The sequence below is a fragment of the Xenopus tropicalis genome, chromosome 1 (assembly GCF_000004195.4).
Source record: "Xenopus tropicalis strain Nigerian chromosome 1, UCB_Xtro_10.0, whole genome shotgun sequence".
NCBI classification, from domain to species: domain Eukaryota; kingdom Metazoa; phylum Chordata; class Amphibia; order Anura; family Pipidae; genus Xenopus; species Xenopus tropicalis.
This window is the reverse complement of record NC_030677.2, coordinates 71,731,969-71,752,588: the sequence shown is the minus strand read 5'-3', so window position 1 is coordinate 71,752,588 and position 20,620 is coordinate 71,731,969. Positions and strand designations below refer to the sequence as shown.

The following is a 20,620-nucleotide window of genomic DNA, read 5'->3' as shown; positions in this document are numbered from 1 at the left end:
GGGTACAGGAGGATAATATAGTGAATTATGGACTCCTTATTGTAAAATATAAGGATTATATACAGTCGTTTTCAAAAGTTTGTGAACCCTTTAAAATTTTCTAAATCAGTCTCAGATGATTTCACCTTCAAATTATATCAGTGGTTCTCAACCTTCCTAATGCCGCGACCCTTTAATACATTTCCTCATGTTGTGGTGACCCCCACAAAAAGACCTGGCGCACGCAGCACGGCAAATTTTTTTGACCACGCCCACTTTGTGGCCACTTTTTAAAAAATAGTTAAAATAGTACCCACGATGGCCCAATAGACAGCACCCCCATACAGTGCCCCCCATACACAGTGCCTCATTTGCCCACATAAACAGTACCCCCCCATAGACCATGCCCTCAATTGCCCCACAGACAGTAGCCCCCATAGAAAGTACCCTCCATACACAATGCCCCCATACACAGTGCCCCCCATACACAGTAGCCCTCCATACACAGAGCCCCCCATACACAGTAGCCCTCCTTACAGTGTCCCCCCATACAGTGCCCCCCATACACAGTACCCCCCCATACACAGAGCCCCCCCATACACAGTACCCCCCCATACACAGAGCCCCCCCATACACAGTACCCCCCCATACACAGAGCCCCCATACACCGAGCCCCACCATACACAGTAGCCCTCCTTACAGTGTCCCCCATACACAGTACCCCCCATACACAGAGCCCCCCAATTGCCCCCATAGAGAGTACCTGCAATAGAAAATTCCCCCATAGACTTCTTGGGCTCCCGCTCCTTATTCGGCTCCTCGTACGGCGGCGACAGGACCTTTTATAAGGTTGCGCCTGTGCGTACGTGTGACGTCACACCCACAGGCGCAACCTTATAAAAGGACCTGTCGCCGCCGTACGAGGAGCGGTAGGCAGGCTGCAGCCAGCGCGTCCCACTGGCCTGGATTGTTTAATGAATGTTCTGCATTTCCTTAATGCGGGACATTCATTGAACAATCCGGGACAGCGGGATGCGCTGTAAAAACCGGGACTGTCGCGACCCCTGTGAAAAGGTCATTCGACCCCCAAAGGGGTCGCGACCCCCAGGTTTAGAACCGCTGAATTATATGATAATCCTAAAGATTCACTTACTTTGGCCACATGCAGATATGTTATTGGATCATTATTTCAATAAATAGATGTCCAAATATAATAATATAATATTTCATTTGTTAAACTAGGTACTCTTCATCTACTTTAAACAGAGGAGTTCCATAACCATATAAAAGCACGAGGCCCATTGCTTTTATACAGGTCATGGAATTCCGTGGTGATTTCTAATATGCTCATATTTTTCAACAGGGGGTACATTATTTATTATAATATACAAGTTTCAGTTAAGCTGGCCATACACGTGGCGATCCGACGATGTTTCGTACGACCATCGGTCGCACGAAACATCGTCAGATCCGCCACACACCATTCAGGGCTGAATCGGCAGGTAAGGAGGTAGAAACAATAGGATTTCTACCTCCTTCTGCCGATTCAGCTCTGAAGGGAGAATTTTGGTCAGGCGCCTTCTATGGCGCCCGATCAAAATTTTCTAACTTGGCCGATCGGCGAGCCGACCGATTTCAGCAGCTTCCTGCGATATCGGTCGGCTCGCTGACATGCCATACACGCACCGATTATCGTACGAAACGAGGTTTCGTACGATAATATCGGTGCGTGTATGGCCACCTTAAGTCATGTGACAGAAATTACACCACTAAGCACTGATTATAACTGATGACATCACTAAGCACCATTTATAAGGAAAAAATGAATAGGATATTCATGGCTCTTGTGTGTTATATTTAAAGGAGAAGGAAAGTCTAAAAACAACATGAGCTCAATAACTTAGCCTTAACACAGTCCTTAACATATTTCCTGAACTCACCGTGCTGTTGCTTAATCAGGCTCTGACATGGAAAAGTCTTGTCAGTAAATACAGTACCTGCTCTAAGCCTGTGCAGCTTCCTGTCTCACTGAACACAGATTGTCCAGGACACAGACATGCTCAGTGCACAGCAGAGAGCTCTGTTTTTTTTTTTTTTCCTCACAAGCAGGGGGGAGGGCGGGCTGCTGCTGCCAGGGAGATTGTTTATGGAGGGGGAATTTGTGGAGCTGCAGAAAGTTTCTAACAGGAGCAGGGAGCCGGCTTGTACTTTTCAGCCCATTCAGACATGCTGGATAAGATGGCGGCGCCGTTCACTGAAACAAGCATGTAAGTTCTAGTATGTGTATCTTTGTAAATCTTTCATTAGGCAAGCCAAGAATATAGCGATTTTACACAGCAATAGTAGTACTTTTTAATAGTGTGCTTAATAGATTTTGCCTTTCCTTCTCCTTTAAATATAAAGTCAGACCCCCGAGTCAGATCAGCAGTATAAAAACTTTCAAATATGCATAGCCTGGTTCTGAAGCATTGTATGTGTTGTTGTCCCAAAATGAACAGCTACTCTTCCATAAATGTCCAAAACAGTAAATGGGTGGCCCAGTCTGATGGCCAGTTTACATATAAAGTTAAACCCCCATTTTACCTTTAAAAAAATGGTGCTAAACCTAGGAAAATGTAAAATCAGGGAAATGCATTATGCATTAGGTGGTGGAAAGACAAAAAAACAGTGTAAAATGTGGGAAAACTTAAAATCAGCATATGTAAAATTAAGGTTTCACTCTACTGTGCAGACAGGAGTGGAAGTTAATCTCTTGCTTGTGTCCTGTGTTTAGGGCTCTGGCACACGGGGAGATTAGTCGCCCACGACAAATCTCCCTGTTCGCGGGCGACTAATCTCCCTGAATTGCCATCCCACCGGTGAAAATGTAAGTCGCCGGTGGGATGGCACATGCTGCGCAGGCGATTTCGGCAAATCGCCGAAAATGCCTCGCGAGGCCTTGAGAAAGATCCCGATGGGGACCGAAACGTAACGTTGGCTGTTGATGCGTTTTTAATACACAATTGATTGTTTTTGGAATATAACTCAGTGTTGCTGGTCTTTTTTGTATATATATATATATATATATATAGACATAAAAGGTTGAACTTGATGGATGTGTCTTTTTTCAACCTTATATACTATGTAACTATGTTACTATGTTAAATAGCGGATAGACATCTTTTATTGATAGGCTGTTGCAACAGAGACACAGCTGTGGACAGGTTTTTATAAGTAACATAATGAACAGGAGAAAATGCCAGGGACTAAAGAGAGATGAAAGATTTAACAAGTTTTACAATGCCAGGGAATCTGTTAATAAAAACAAAATGAATCTTAGAGTGTAGCTCCCTTTCATTTGACCATTATACCAACTTAGCCTGCCAACAAGATGGTAAAACAACATTCCACTTAGGTCAGCTCGGGACAACAGATCTGTAGTTTATTGCCAGTCAACTATTTTAAGTTTTAAAGGAGTAGATACAGTACAAAGCACATGAGAAAAAAAAACTACAAGTTATGTTCTCTGACTACTTATTCAGTATCTCAACAAAATGGGCCACTACATAAAGAAATATGGATAAAACACACAGAATAATTGAGACCCGCGTAAGAAGGCATTCCTAATATTGTCTGCACGTTGCTACATCTGAACCTGTAGGAGGTTCCTGTGTATAACTATTTTGTACAATGTTGTTTCTGATATCTTAGAGTGGTGAAGTAATTCCAGGAAGGAGGTGTGGGACTTTGATAAAATGTACCTGTAAAACAGGAAATGTTGAAGCTTTTATACAGATATGTGTAAAAACAAGGACAAGAAATCATCTGCACTCACCCATTATGACTATGCTAAGGACATAAAGACATGTAATGCATAAAGCTACTGAAAATGTCCTCCCCTTTAAACAAAGCAGGGATTGTTTGTCCATATATTACAATATATTCAAACTGGGCAATTATGTCTACATTAGGGATGCACTGAATCCACTTTTTTTTGGATTCGGCCTTTGTAAAGGATTCGACCGAATACCAAACCATGCGCACTTAGCCCAGGCCATAGAAAAGATCTAGTGACATGGTGCTGCTAAATAAGTACCCCTAACTGGTGCGGTTTTCAGTGAACAGGAGCATCGGCCCAGGGTCTCGGGTAAGTGATTATTCTTCTCCTTATGCTCACAAATTGTTGAAACATCTGTCACTTTAGAAGCAACATTTACAAATTTACAATTTACAAATTTGCTGTAAACTGACCAGACGATGATGCTTTAGGTAAGCAGTGAGCTTAAAGTACACCAGCAATGCTGCCAGAGCACTAGGGCATAAAGACAGTGCTAGGGATATTGAATATATTCATTTGCAGTGCATGAAGAGTCATTCAAGACAAGAGTGCCCTGCCCTATGATGGAACACCTCTTCCCCATTTCTGCCAGTGTGTTTTTGGCATTTTAAAATATACAAATAAAGGAAACAGACATAAAGAATACAGTCATAGTTTTTAACCAAGACAGTACATTTTTTCATCACTCAGTACAAATGAATTGTATAGCTATTGCAACCCTGGGACTTATTTACGTCCACAAGTGCATTGGCCAACTTGTGCTTTTTCCAGCAGTGAGCTGCGCATAGCACCACTTTCATTAAAGGTATGTGTCAAAATGTACTCTTTTCACTTACGTTTAGTTACACTCAGCACCACTAAGTCCTTCCTTCCATTACAAACTGGGGGCTGCTTCGCCTATTGACATAGGGAAACCCTGGAGCTCTCACCACCTCTGGACCAGGTGGGAGCTTGAGGGTTCCCATCAGCTCCTCGCATCAATAGGCTCAGCACACTTGCACTGAAACAACTTGTCACTCGCACACTAAACACCTGAAATGGCACCAGATAGACTTAGGAAATATTTGCTGCACTTGCACCTGATTTGAGATGAAGTGCACGCTCAGTTATGTCCATTTTGAAGAACTGGATGCATTGGCGGTAGGTGAAGAGCAAGGTCAAGAAAATTGCCTGTTTGCACTTGCAATGACATCAGAATTCAGTGAAAAAATGGTGCATTGTGGGAAAAAACAAACGCGCTTGAAATTGCACTTTGCACACTAAGGGGGGCATATTTATTATGCTGTGTAAAAAACGGCATGAAAATTCACCACACACCGCCAGGCTATGCTGTGTAATAAACGGAGTAAAATCGGCGTAATTTTTTTACGCGTTTTTCCTTCCACAGGAGCTTACGTAAAATAACGGTGTCAAATCTGGCGTTCAGACGGCGATCTCCCCTGTTTATTTTACACAGCTTTTTATGCCGTTTTTTCAGTGAAATCACTTTACACAGCTTAATAAATATGCCCCCACGTCTAGGTAAGTAAGTGCACCCTTTTATGTTTTGATAGAAGAACTTTCCAGTTACTTATTTACCAAATTGTTTTGTCATGTATAAACTATAAACATTTTGAAGAATTTAGAAAATTGCCAATGCATGTCTCAGTTTGCTTGTTTCAGCAAATGCTTTTTACACTGCTTTCCTCAGAAGACTGGGGAGCATTCTACTGTCAGTGGATGGTAATAGGAAGAATAATATTTGTGGCACTCCACAGCAAATAAGGCAGGATGTAGGCCGAGTACAGCAAGAAAATGGGTCTTAACATCTAATTTGAAAAAACTGAAAAGCAGAAGGTGCCCTAAAATACACAGTATATATATTCTTTATTTTACATACTGAACAAAATAATCTTAATAAATGGGCAAAACAGGGCCTAGAATTGGACTTTTCATATGTTATTACTTACAGTATGACACAAGCAACCACCAGAAATGGCAAACCCCTTATTTTAATTTGCCAAGAGAGCTCTCCTGCACAACCATTTACATAGTCTTTTAAAGTACTTGTTTTTTTTACTTCATATTTTGATTTTTCATTTTGTAACTATGGCTTGTCCCTATTTCTACTTAAATACAGACTATTTCTTTATTGCCTGCCTTATATACAAGTTCACATGCATAATAGCAGTACTTTCACAAAATTCTTGGGGTGGCACCTTAAAACAGTCCTTTGCAATAAGAGTGTGTTGGCATCCTTTCACTTTTCTGACACTTAGATATAAAAGGCCTTGCGCTTAAAAGGCACCAAAAACTGACTGCTGGTGTACTTATAATAATATTTTGTGGGAAAGCTCTCAAGAGTGGGAGTTAATCAAGCTCTCAAGAGTGGATTTTATCAAGCTTTGCTGTCTGATGGTGTGGAATTCAGACCTCAAAAAGTGGTTTTGCAGTCAAAAGGCAACATGATAGCATATATTTATAATAAGGCTGTGAATGATTGGGAAAAGGAGCAATAGAAGGAGTGAATCAGATGTACAGTAGACTGCTACATGAGACAGGAATAGCAATTGTGGCAAGTCTGGTTTCTTGCCTGGGAATTATAGCTGGGATATTAATGGGATTGCTGAAAAAGCAGCAGGAAGGTAGGGCTGGTGTTGCTTTCTGGACAGGGCATTAGCTACCGAAGGCTGGCTATTTCAGGTGACTAGATGATGCATTATTGAGAGAATGGTAGAATTAGCCTTATCTTGCTAGCATTAAAGAAAGGAAGCAGTATTGCATGGATCAACATCTTAGATGACAGCTAGCCTTTGCAAAGCAAAAAAAAAATATACTGTGTAAAATACAAGCTTTACCTTTATGAAACATTATTGGTATTTTTTGTAAAGGTGAAGCACATTCAGAAATATTTCTTATGTACGCTGTACAAGAGCTCTTTCATGCCATTGCTTGCACTATTGCTTGCACCACTCTGCACTATTAGATAAGCCAAATAAAAATACAGCTGCCTCTCCTACTATTGTTGGACAATATTCAAAATGCAAGAAACAGAATCATATTGCAATTGTTTTTTAGCTTGCCCCTCCACTATTTGCATTGTGCACAAAACATATAGTTATTACTGTATGTGGGCAGGGACATCCCCTGGAATGCACATACTTTATTAAGCATTTAGAACTTGCAAGACAGGAGTGTTTTGGCACTAAGTGCAAAGTAGCCCTGTACTAAGCACCTGCCAAAAGTTGGTATAAGTACAGGGTTCCTTTGTAACTGTACTGTCTTTTTTAACAGCATAACACCTAAATAGTATGAAATCTGAACTGGGTTGTTTGATTACAGTGTAATATTGCAAAGACAAAATAGCAGAGTAATCTGTCTGTGTTACATAACATAAAGATGATTCATTTAATGCTGGTTGAAAATGTTCTCATTGGAAAATCCTTTTGCTGCTGTAATAAAGTCTGGGCCTCCTACTTTGGAGACATGAAGATACAATATGGGAAGTTTATGGAGGGTTTATAACCCTGTGAGGCAAACATAAATCTGCAGATTTAAGGAAGATTATTTTTAATTTACCCTTGTACTATACAAAGTGAGTTTGTTGCTATTAGAAGTGAATAAAATTATAATGTCCCTTAATTGTCATGGGAACCAAATCTCTGGCACAAACTATTTCAATTATTATTAGATACTGGGAGAGAAAGCTAAAGATAGCCAGGCATGTACAAAGCTTAAAATAAAAAAATGCTCCATCAGCATGCTATTTTAGTGCCACATCAATTTAACTGATTTCTTCCTGTACTGCTTGCTTCAAACACGACTGGATGAGATTTAGCTGAGCACCAGCAAGTATTATTGGGCCTGGATTGTACTTATTTCATCATAGTCATGTAATTACATATATAGATCCAACCAAAATGAACAAGTCCAGTTGCTTCAAATTTATTTATACTAGATATACCATGACCTGGATGAATGAAAATCTTCATAGACATTTGTTTTGGTGATTTCACCAAATGAGTGGATTTTGAAATGCATGATATACCGTAATAATGCTGTAAAAATTGTTTGCTATTCTAAAATGTATCTCAGGGATATTCAACCCAATGCCCTACTGTTGCTATAAAAAAGAACCGTACAGTCAAAAATTAGACATCCCTATAGTTAGAATAGCTTATGCTGGACACAGAAATGGTGCTGCAGTATAGGTAAAAAAAACAAGGCTGATTCATCTATGAATAGCCATTGGATAATATAAAATAGCATCACCTTTACTTAAGACTTTGTGGGTTTTGAATATATACAGAAGGGAGATCTTCAGTTCATATATAAGTTGCCCTTTGCAGTTGCACAGTTTGAACACTTCAAACAAAAAGTGCAAAAATACCCAGCACTGGCACAGTAACCAGAACACTAAAAAATAAAAATTGCATCAGGGAACCTAAATATGGCTATACATATAAAGTTATAAGGGTTCATTAAATTCAGAAGCAATTTGCATTCTAGAATTCCAGCATCATAACTTTTGTTTGATGGGGGTTCCATTACCTAGGATCAAATAACTTTTTTTAATTAGCATTTATTTAAATATTCAAAGGTCACCTGATCTATTATAGCTAGTTATAGGTAGTTATTGTTTAATATATTGTTTAAAAGTAGAAACATAATACCATACATTTACCCTTCAGTAAGTCAAAAGGGACACATACATTTCTTTGCTATCAATGATAAGTTATCTTATATGAAGGTATTTATATTACCTGTATCTTGTGCAAACATGCACATGACTGCATATACTACCCTTATGAAAACATAGTGATAATAATACAATCTGATTTTATGTAAAAACCTAAAAAAATGTATTGCTTTCAGGCCTTCAAAAAATGATGCTACTTGGTTGTTACCCTGACTGCCCATTTTAAAGTACAGCTACAAGCAAACTATTTCCAAACATTCTAATTAAATATTGCTTTTAAATTACCACTTTCCAACTTAAAGGGGAACTTCACCCAAGCACAACTTAAGATTTTTTAAAAGTAAAGAATTTTGAGCAACTTTGCAATATACATCAATTACAAATATGCAACCTTTTCCTGATTTTTAATGTGATAATTTGTATTGGGACATTTACTTAAGCCTGGCCCCTTGTTCTCCTGCTGATCTGGCTGGCTACTTTGAGACTCAAAAAAAATGTAAATGTCCTCAGCCTGTATCCTCCAAAAATCCTACAATTCCCTGAGCATGTGATAGCAATAAGAAAAGGAAAATCACAGTGCAATGCATTGTGGGTAATGTAGTTTCTGCATGCAGTCTGTAAGCTGTGGAGACATTGTTACAATTTGTAACATTGATGTTTCAGTCCATCCTCCCCTGCCAGGATTTCAAATCCTGATGCAGAAACTAAATGTTTTTCAGCTGGATTTTAGCATATAAAATGGTTTTTATTCATATTTTTAATGGATCAAATTACAGTTATAGGTATATTATGGGTTTCTGTGTTGTGTGGGCTCTTTAACAAATTTTGGTTTGGAAGATGGTGTTCCCCTTTGACATTTGAAATTCCAAACTGGCTGCAAAACAAAAGGTTAATAGGAGTTTTAATTTTTTATTTTAGGGTAGAGCCAAAAGATTAGCATAAAGTGTCAGATAAAGATCACCAGTATCTTTTCTGTAGCCATAACCCTGGATAAATATTAATCAGTGCCAGGATACACCAATAATGAACAGGTTGGTAAGGGTTACATGATCTGCTGAGCGACCTGCATATCACTAACCAATGGCACATGACGGGTGTATAATCTATCCTCATTATCGCTTCCTTAATACAGCACTAACACATCTTCACTAATCAGCAATGCTTATTTACACATATACACATCCATTAGTGATACATGGCTGCATGAATTATTTATATACCAACACTTTTCTCTGCACTGATATGCCATACAAACACTGTCCAGGGGTACAATTTTACCACAAAATCTAAGGGAATGTATTACAGTATTATGGTGCTTTGAGATCTGATGATTTTATTTTTTGTTAATTTAGCGTGGTATGAAAGTAGAACAGTGTTGCAAGGTCCACCTATCAATCCAGCCATAGGTGTCGGCTAAGCTGCTGCATTTTTGTAGAGATGGAGTCGGAGCAGTTTGGGTGGGACAGGGACAGCAAGGATGGGCTTCAGGAGGCTCTCTTTGGCCACAAAAAGTGGGTGCGGACAAAAATTTTGCTGGCATGCTATGCGTGCAGCAAATCCCACCCCCCCAACCAAAAACATATTCTGCTGCCCCTAAATCCAGCTATGGATTAAGGCAGCGTTTTTCAACCACTGTTCCGCGGCACACTAGTGTGCCGCGAGATGTTGCCTGGTGTGCCGTAGGCAGGGCACCAATGTACTAGGGGGGCACTGCTCTTGGCACCAATGTACTAGGGGGCACTGCTGCTGGGCACCAATGTACTAGGGGGGCACTGCTCTTGGCACCAATGTACTAGGGGGCACTGCTGCTGGGCACCAATGTACTAGGGGGGCACTGCTGCTGGGCACAGAGTTAAATTTTTTAACATTTTCTAATGGTGGTGTGCCTTGTGATTTTTTTCATGAAACAAGTGTGCCTTTGCCCAAAAAAGGTTGAAAAACACTGGATTAAGGAGATGTACATGCTGAGGGACTTAGATCCAGGTTTTGTTTACTTTTCTTTCTGTCTTTTCTTTTCTCTCTCTAGTTCCTCTAGTTCCTTATTTAACCATACACTACTCTATTACCCCTATGCTCAAGTGTACATTTATTATGGTACATTGTGTGTTAACTTACAGATTCTCCTATGACTCTTAAACACAATGCAATTCACTACTTTATACTGTTTGGTATCTCTATGCATGGACTGTGCTGTGCTCCTCACTGTATAAGAAATAAAAAAATAAAATAAGAACAACCCTCTATTTTTAAAGGATAACTCCATCTAATTGTTTTTTTGCATAATGAAAGAAAATATCGTTCTAGGCAACTTTCCAATATACATTAGCCAAACATTGGGATAAATATTGCTTTGAACTGCAATAACATTTACACTAATGTAAACCACTAAATATGTTTACCTGATATATATTGGGAAGTTGCTCAGAATTACATTTGTACTTAATATGCAAAAAAGACACAACAACAGTGAACAGAGTTTTCCCTATAAATAGTAAACAAAAGGAATTCTGGGAATGAATTCCAAACTGTTAAAAAAATCCCATTTACATGGGTTTATCCTATAGGCTACAGCTCACCCACTGGGTTTGAAGCTGAAGCCAGGACAATAGCTGATCAGATTCCCAACTACAGACCGGTTTTGCCTTTATTGAGGCTCATCAGTGTAGTGCAGGGTTTTCTGATTAGCTTAGGTAGAGTCACCATGTGGTTCTACAAACAAATAAATAAGGTTGAGGAGACTGCCTCATACAGACAAAAGCAAACAAAAGGAATTCTGGGAATGAATTCCAAACTCTTAAAAAAATCCCATTTACATGGGTTTATCCTATACGCTACAGCTCACCCACTGGGTTTGAAGCTGAAGCCAGGATAATAGCTGATCAGATTCCCAACTACAGACCGGTTTCGCCTTTATTGAGGCTCATCAGTGTAGTGCAGGGTTTTCTGATCAGAAATCCCTGCACAGAATAGGAATGAAAAATATATTTTGTCTCATCCTTATCCTGATCTTAACATGCAATTAACAACCTTACTTTGAAAAAACATTAATGAACATTGAAAAAACAGTTGGGAAAACTATTGCAGCTGGAGAACTAGAATGAAACTCCTAAGATTATGATCAGCTGACAGGAGAAAGAGAATACAACAGGTAGTATAATCATTCAGTCTTCAAAGGCCAGCAGTTCCAAGCGTGACCATACATCTAGAACAGGGATCCCCAACCTTATTAACCCGTGAGCAACATTTAAATATAAAAACAAGTTGGGGAGCAACACAAGCATGGAAAATGTTCCCGGGGGTGACCAAAAAAGGCAGTAATTGGTTATTTTGTAGCAAATTGGCAGACTACAGGAGGCTATGTTTGATAGTACCCATGGTCTTTATACCTCCAAAACTTGCCTCCAAGTTAGAAATTTAAAAATGAAGACCTGCTTTCAGGCCAATGGGAGCAACATCAAGGGGGGTGGTGAGCAACATGCTGCTCACGAGCCACTGGTTGGGGTTCACTGATCTAGAAAATGTTGAGTATTATTATTATGTATACTTTCAATTTCCAATTCAAAAACCTTATTGGAGTCTACCCTTCGCCTAATTTCAATTAAAGTGGGATATCCCCTGATATTTAATATAATTATATTTAATACTAATGGGTATGTTATCTTAGAATCTATGACTCAGGGTACGAGCAGTGTAGATTCTACATTCCAAGTTCCTATCTATTTAATGGAACTTGTTATTCTCCTTTATGAAATCTGGCACCAAAAAAAAATGTTTAAGTAAGGCTCAAGACAAATTATAGCTTGGCAATATTTACAATGTATGCCTCTTTCTCTGCATTCATAAGGGGTTATAATAGATATGAACAAAGGAGCAATTTATGATGAATAATGAAACCAGGAGCAAGGTGGCATTTTTCATAAGATTCATTGTTGTAAAGTCAGGGAAATGCTTGTCCCTTTAAATATAAATTGACATTTAAGGTACAAGTATTTATTAAATGTCAGTTTTTATTTAAACATACAAACAACCATTACAGCTGCTTTTACAAATATAAATCACTTAGGATCTGGCAGGTAGCTGAGTGCTACGGGGATTTTATTTCATATCTATTATTTACTTGCTACCTCTCTTTGCATCCAACATTAAACACATTTACCTTAAGAATGACCCATATGCTTCTCTATATATTTAATGCAATCAGGTTTTACCTCCCTTACACCTTTAAAAAAATCAGCATTATATAGTAAATTATTATAGAGCCAGTGATAAAGAAGCTAACTTCATCAATCATAAGAGACAAGAAAGCTAAATGCTTCAATAATAATAATGAAAGGAAAAATATGATTGGTTGTTGTAGGTTATTAATCAATAATGAAATCAGGGCTGCAGTTAAAAATTATGGGATCTTAGGTATTGCAAATAGAGAGTAATAATACTGTAGTTCAAGGATATATCCCAAATGTGCAAAGTTTCCAACTGGATTCTAGTAGTAATAGATACACAACAGCTGAAGGACTGTGGGCTGGGAAAGGCTCATGTAAATACTAAAAGCATCTACGCACAATAAAACCTTTGTGCTTCTATGTTAAGGGGCCCTTATAATTCTGGGATCACAGAATCAATTCCCAATCTTGCACAACGTAATAAATGCAGCTCAGTTTAAAAGTTAAGCAATAGAATGCTGCCCAGGTGTTTAAAAACCTTGAACTTGACATATGAAACAGTATTCTTAAAACAACTCAAATGGCTTACCTGATAAAATTGCTGACCCCAGGTCCCACACTCACAGGCTGGCCAATCTCAAGATACATGAAGCAATGAAAAAAAGGTAGCGCACTTAACATTATGTCTGAGTGACCCTGCACATCATCACAAATCCGTAGCTGGAGGTGAAGTGGAACAAAAAGCTGAAAAGGCAAGCACTTCTTCTGCCACTGTTTAAGATGAAAGCCAGTGTAACTCCACATCAAACTGCCAATAAGGCTATTATTAAAGTTACCCTTAAATGTATTTAAAAATTTGAAATGGGGTTTGGCATTTCCTAATCTGCCAACTGAACTAACCTGTTCAACTAACACACACTTAATCTGCTGTAATTAAAATGTAAAATTAGTTTAATTTAATTTAATGAGTCACAGATTTCCATTAGGTCTATCTGGGTGGTCACCTTGGGCCCAAGAAAATAAGGGGCCCAGCTTTTGAGGGGATGGGACTTGGGCTGGGTGGGGCAGAGTCAGGGCATGTCTAGGGCTGGACTGGCCATTAATCCACTACTGGTTGTGCTCAAACCCAGGCTAGCAATCTGTGTATTCTGGCAAACACCAGAAGGGCTGCTGTAAGATGAGATAGACAGTCACTCTTTACTGGGCTGGTGATGGCCTGTTTGGGCCTCTGTGTGCTTGAAATTACTAGGGACTATTTAAATCCCAGTTTGGACCTGCTTGTGCTTCACAATTTTCCTCCAGAGCTTCCATAGATAAGTATGTGCATATAAATAGATAGATACAACCTGGGTGCTAATAACAGAAACAATATACACCAGGTAAGTATAGCACTCAACAGATCTTAATAATGTTTATTACTTTTAGCTTAAACCTCCAGTCCAAGAGGGTTTTCAAAGAGCAGTTGTAAAACTCACTTGTCGGCGGCTCAGGTGTAGCAGCCCTGAGTCCGTAGCAAGAGGAACGTTCAAATTTCCAATCTTTGTGAGTGTGCAAACAATGATGTTGTTTGAGTATAATAGTGGGACTTGTAGATAATAGAATGTAACGGCTTTAGGGGTTAATGGTGAACAATGGAGGCAGAGATGGGGGTGTGATCTTTCAGCAATAACCCCTTAAAAGCCAGATATACAGTTTAAATAGTTTTATGCTTATGACAAGAAACAAAATGCGTCAAGCATGTTTCAATGAAGCAAAAAATGGTCCACCAGTTAAGCTATTTTAGATAAATTGTTTGACCACTAGTTTTGAGGCAGATTTATAAAAATGCAAAATTAGAGCTCACCAGGAAAAATTCACCCACTTTCTATTCATTCCTTTCTATTTCACTTCTAAAAATAAGTGTTGAACTCTAACTTGTGAACTCTAACTTTCACCTGTTAATAAATACACTTCTAAAAATGGAATGAATAGGAAGTAGGAATGAATAGAAAGTAGGTGAACTTTTCTGTGGTGAGCTGTAATGTCACATTTTAATAAATCTGGCACAATTTTTTTTTTTTTTTTAAATAATATAGGGTTGATTCACTAAAGGTTGATAAGCGTTATTGCATGCTTTTTGCGTTAAAATTTACACAAAAAAACGTGCGATTCTCTAAAGTATTATCGCATGCGTTAAGTCGCATATTACGTGCGTTAAATAGCGCGCAAACGAATGCGATAATTTTACCGCATTGCGTTAATTCTCGCACAGAAATAATACTAACGCATGATTCACAAACACTTAGTCGTGCTAAATATGAGCTTTTGCCAACAAAACTCGGCAGTGTTATATATTCAAGTATGTGTTGGGCCTAGAGTGATGCATCCTCCAGTTTGCAGGGAAATGGTCATTTTCAGAACAGTAATTTTCTGAAAGTAATGGCGTGTATGGCTAATATGGCGTGCAGTTTTTCGCACGCGGCGACAGTTTGTGCACGCTGCATTAATTAGCGTGCGGTGTGTCAAATACAGCATGAAAATAGTCTTCATGACTTAAATAACGCAAACAGCATCGCGTCTAAATTAATGCAAGTATCCTTTTAGTGAATCATGCGTTAAGACGCAAAAAATAAGACGTGATAAAATTTTTAACGCATGCTATATATAGCGCTCGTTTTAACGCACCTTAGTGAATCAACCCTTACGTGTTCAGATTTTAAAGGTTTATTAAAAGGGGTTTAAAACTTGTCATCCAATAAAAACATGGGCCTGTGAATGTAGTATTGTCCAACTTGGCCCAACTCATGTGTCATTGGCATTAAACTTACTCCTATCACCATCTATAAAAGCTACATTTCATTCACTTAAAGCCCTCCTGTACTTGTGTGTTGCTAAGAGCTGTAAATATGGGTTTAGGCATGTCCAAGGGCAACAAGCATATCTGTAGTTGTTAATAAACTACAATTTCCAGCATCTCATCAGCTGCTTATGAGATTTTGGACTTGTAGCTTAGCAACAATTGAAGAACTACAAGTTCAATAAAAATCAGGATGGGTCTTGGTCATAGATGATTTCAGAGTTATCAGGCAGCAGATTCCAGGAAATGGCTAATTCTGAGGAAGCCAGTCAAACAAAGTCTAACCATTATGTAAAGGTCAGGATAACCAGGCAAGCAATATGCACAGGCAGGAGGCAGGCAAGGCAAAAACCAGGACAGCATTAAACAACAAAGGAGTTTTGTAGGGAACTAAATCAAGAGGCAGCTCCAGCACAACAAAGCTGCATTTTAACCTTGGTTATCCATCAGGACACGTCATTCTAAAGTTACTCAGTGCCTCCCTGTATCATACACATCCACACAGAATTGGCATGCATCAGTAAACACTGGAACTTGGCGTCAGAACACAGCCTTATGCCCAAGCAAGAAAAGGGGAACACCTCAATTTGTTCAGTTCCAACTGCCAAGTAAACTCGCAATCTCCATCTAAAAAGTGGCTTGTTAATACGTAATTACAGTCATTTTTGCCTGTATGTAATGTCAAAAATACAATTTCAGCCTTATTAAGTAAGGATTAAATACAGCTTTTATGATCTTCTGTATATATTCTATAAAAAATATGGTTTTGCTTTATTCCTTTACCTTTTGGGGGTAAAACACTAAAGTTACAGTATGCATTAGAGAATGCATCATAAAACAGATTCTATGTCAGCAATTTGTGTGCCACAATAGCACTCTTTCCTATTTGTTTTGTGCATTTTTGTTTTGTAAGAGTTCACATACCCAGCCTAAGAAAAAGTAGCAGCAGTTTTATAATTTTTTAAATAATTGGAATATATGGATACTAATAATAAACTTGCTGTTTTAGTTTATTATTGTGGGTAATTCATATTTATTTGGCATTTTCTTAATATTAATTTTCCTGACAAGGTGTTTAATATATAAACCAGTGTGCTCAGTAGTTTTCTGTTATTGATTTATCATTTGTTGGGCAAGGTTTCTCAACTGAGCAGGAACAGGAAACATTTCTGTTTTTACAAGGAGAAAATATGAGTTGGGCAGTCAGGGCTGTCATCAGTGCCAGTCAGTGGCTCTGTGACAATAGGGGCCTGACAGATGTGAAAATTCAATAATTGCAAAGCTGTGAAGGGGGAGGGATTTGCGGAATTGTGGGTCAGTGTGGAACTTAGTTGGTCATTTTTTTACTGGGGACCCAATTTGGTTGGCTGGACCCTCTGCCCAGGTAGAAAGAAGCAGGTAGTGGACTAGTAACTGGGGCACCCTGGGGAGGGCTCTACTAAGTAGTATTAGGCGCCATGTTTCCTGATGGTGACCCTGCACACATAAATAAATAACCTGTTGTTTACTGATTGGATTGCCACTTCAAACTGGACTTTTAAACTGGACATGAAATTTTCATGGTAAACATGCAGCATTATTTCTATGAAATGTTCTGCATTCATCTTAGGCATACAACCTTGCTCACATACAACTTATACCTCACTGCTCGTAGCAAGCTCAAAATAGGTTTAGTTGTTTTCTATAGGGTATAATACACTATCAGCAGACTCTATTCTAGACTGTCCCACAACAATGGAAACAATGCATTCTATTTTTAGCCATTTACAAGTTGCTTGTGTGCCCTAATGTGTTTGTTTTAAAGTGTGCAAAAAAAGCAACTGTTAATTAAATTTTTTTGTAAATTAAAAGTATATGAAAGATATAACTGTAGTGATGGACCCTTCACTACAAATCAGGAACCAAAAAGTCCTTTTAGCCAAAATAAAAGGTAAAATGACTTGTTATATGAATAAGTCTTTTACCTGTAGCTGGCCAACCTAAATACAATATCAAATTAACTATAATTATATAGATATAGAATTATAAGATATGATTAATAAGCTCATAGATCAGTGACCTCTATGAACTTGAACAACATAATATGTTGGTCCTATCTAAAAGCCTAACATAGGCTGCAGCTGGTGGAAAGGGAGCTGTTTGTTTATACAGAGGGCTTATTAGTGGTGTGTGCCACCTCAACCCTTTAAGGACCATGGCACCTCCAAAAAATGTTTTTTAATTCACACTGAATGGGGAGAGATTCACAACAAGTTAACCCATGTGCCATAGCCATAAAACTTTCCACACGGAGATACTAGTAGCAGCTGCCTTTCATGGCTACTAAAATAGACAATGCTGATCTTTTACTGATATGGCAGGGTATTTTCTGGCATTTAGTAGCCATGACAAGTAGCTGCTACTAAGTAGCTCTGTGTGTCTTCACCCTAAAACTGATTCTGGTCAAGAGGAGAGCTTTCAGAAACATTCACTTCTAGGGTGATTAAAATACTGTATGTGGGTTAATTAGCAGTGTGACTGCAATAAAAAGGCTTAGCAGCAAAATAAACAACTTCAATATAGTTGCCATATATATCATTTTATGATTACTAATAGGGGTCAGGCAGTGATGTCACATGGGCGGAGAAGAGGTGGGGCCATGATGTCACAGGGGCAGGGAAGAGGTGGGCCGTGACATCACTGGGAGGGGCTATGACACAGCGATCACTGCATCAAGTAGGAAAGCCGGGCAGGAGGTTTTGACCCGGAAAGCCCTTCCGAAAACTGAACTGTCCAGGTCAAAACTGGACAGGTGGCAACCCTAATTACTGAACATATCTAATTACATAATATAAAACCCTAATTACAAGTGTGTAAAGTATAAAACAGAAATGTTGGTGTTAGTATCCCTTTAATCAAAGAATGCCTGAGAAAAGTGTGCAGTGGATAGCTTCCGTTTTGCATTAGCTACTGATTTTGGGTCTGTACTTAAAGAAACCCTACCACCAAAAAATAAAAATGTTTAAAGTAATTAAAATATAAGGTACTGTTGCCCAGCACTGGAAAAAGTTGTGTGTTTGATTTAGACCATTATAGTTTATATAAATAAGCTGCTATGTAGCCATGGGGGCAGCCATTCAAGCTGAAAAAAGGAGAAAAGGCACAGGTTACATAGCAGAGAACAGATTAGCTCTGTTAAATACAATGGGAATCTATGCAACTTATCTGTTATCTGCTATGTAACCTGTGCCTTATTTCCTTTTTACCAGCTTGAATGGCAGCCCCCATGGCTACAAAGCATCTTTGTTTATATAAACTATAGAAGTGTTTTTAAAGTAAACACACAACTTTTACCAGTGCAGTTCAGCAGTACATAATATATTACTTTGATACACTTTCATTTTTTAGTGTTACTGTTCCTTTAACCAACAGACTGCTTGCTGATAACCTTAACTGAGATTCTCAATATACAAATACATAATGGCAGGGAGTGCTATACTATCCCAGCCCATGGATGACATATAATTAGTCCAGGGTTCATGCTGCATTGGTTTCTACTCAAGGTAACTAATTACTATTCAACCAAATATGTATATATATTATAGTATCATGTTGGTAGTGGCTATAAAATGAATATATCAATTTACTTACATGTGCCATAATAATAGCTTCATTATGAGAGTTACTATGAAAGCTTGGCTTAAAAAAACCACAGGCAGTATTTATAGTAACTCAGGTGTATACAGGAACTGACGCTAAAGAAACATGCAGATGAATATGTATTTTATACACAGGTACAATTGGGATGGACACATTTGTGACTATATTCCGAAGACAACCCTCTCCATTCTACCTGCCGCTCCCTTTCCCCCCTGGCTTGCTGTTGGGGACATTCCTGGAGGTTTGACTGGTTTTACAGACTGACAGGGCAAGCAGTGAGTCAGTGTTTGGCAATGGAGTGGGCGGTGAAAGTAGTCTGTGTGTTATGAGCCTGAGGGAGAAATTAGCTGAATGATGTCAGACAGTGGTAGGAGGAGATCGCTGAGACTGGAGAGTGAACGGGAAAAAAGGGTCGGGCAGAGACCATGAAGACAACTGTAAACACACAGTCAGTGCAACACAGAAAGAACGAACAGCAGCACACCTCCTGCCTTGGAATGACCCGATCCCGGCGCTCTGCAGCTAAAGAACAAGCTCAGTCAGGTGAGTCCATTAAAGTGACGGGGGGGGGGGGGGGGGGGGTGCATGGGATGGGATACCCCGGCAGTAAGTGAACTCAGTGAAACCTTTCGGATGCAACTTTGTAGGGGTCGCCTCTGAAGCGGAATACTGAGGGGGCGTGGCGGGCATGTGTGGTGCGGAAAGGTAATTTCATTGAAATCTTTGGAGATAAAACGCCAAGCTGTTTAGTATAGATGGGCTGATGTATTGCTTGAAACTTCGTTACAATTAAGTAGTCTGTAAATCCAAGAACCTGTGACTCTGTGGGTCGCTTCGATTGTCGGGATGTCGTTCAAACGAAAGTCTGACCTTTTTAAGTCTTTCGCAAAATGGCTTATTTAATTGTTTGTGTCTGTAATATAAATGATAGGAATTGGAGCTGCCATATTGTTCCTCACATAACCAGAAGTTTGTGGGCTCCACAGCTAATTCAGTTTAGGGCTCTCTATAAAACGTTTGTCATAAATATACTGAAACTACTGTACCCCACTGCCCCCAGCTGGCACAGAGATTTCCTTATAGTTTATAGTTACACCCTTAATAATACTAAATAGCATTCCTAGGGCTTCAAATAACCAAACCATTGCAAATGAATGAATACTTGATTAGTTTTAGTGGTCAATAGATTTTAAACTACATGTATTGCATGCAATTAGGTCTACACGGGAATTGATATGGCAAGATACTTAAAGGGGTATATTGCATGCAGCGTCCATGCAGTACATGCTGAGAGATGTGTTTAGCTGGAGGGCCCTGCTGCACCATTGAAACTACAACTCCCATCATTCTTTTGACAGCTGCTGGTAAAACCCGTTTGTAAGTTTCTCCATCTGTGCTATTTCTTCTCATGTGGTATAATACAGTGGTGCAAAAAGCACTCTGAGGAAAAACAATCTGTGCTGCAAGTTTGTAAATGTATTTAAATCTATTTAATTTAGAAAATTTTC

The 20,620-nt window shown here is 39.0% G+C and overlaps 1 protein-coding gene across 4 annotated transcripts in view; it reads left to right on the top strand.

Moving 5' to 3' along the window:
- Positions 1–19,279: 19,279 nt before the first annotated feature.
- Positions 19,280–20,620, top strand: part of sgms2 (sphingomyelin synthase 2) — a 35,401-nt gene continuing 34,060 nt past the window's right edge. Inside the window, exon 1 of one of the 4 annotated variants that reach the window (XM_018092854.2) lies at positions 19,280–19,655. The gene's annotated coding sequence lies outside the window, so the exon portion shown is untranslated. 4 annotated transcript variants of the gene reach the window in all.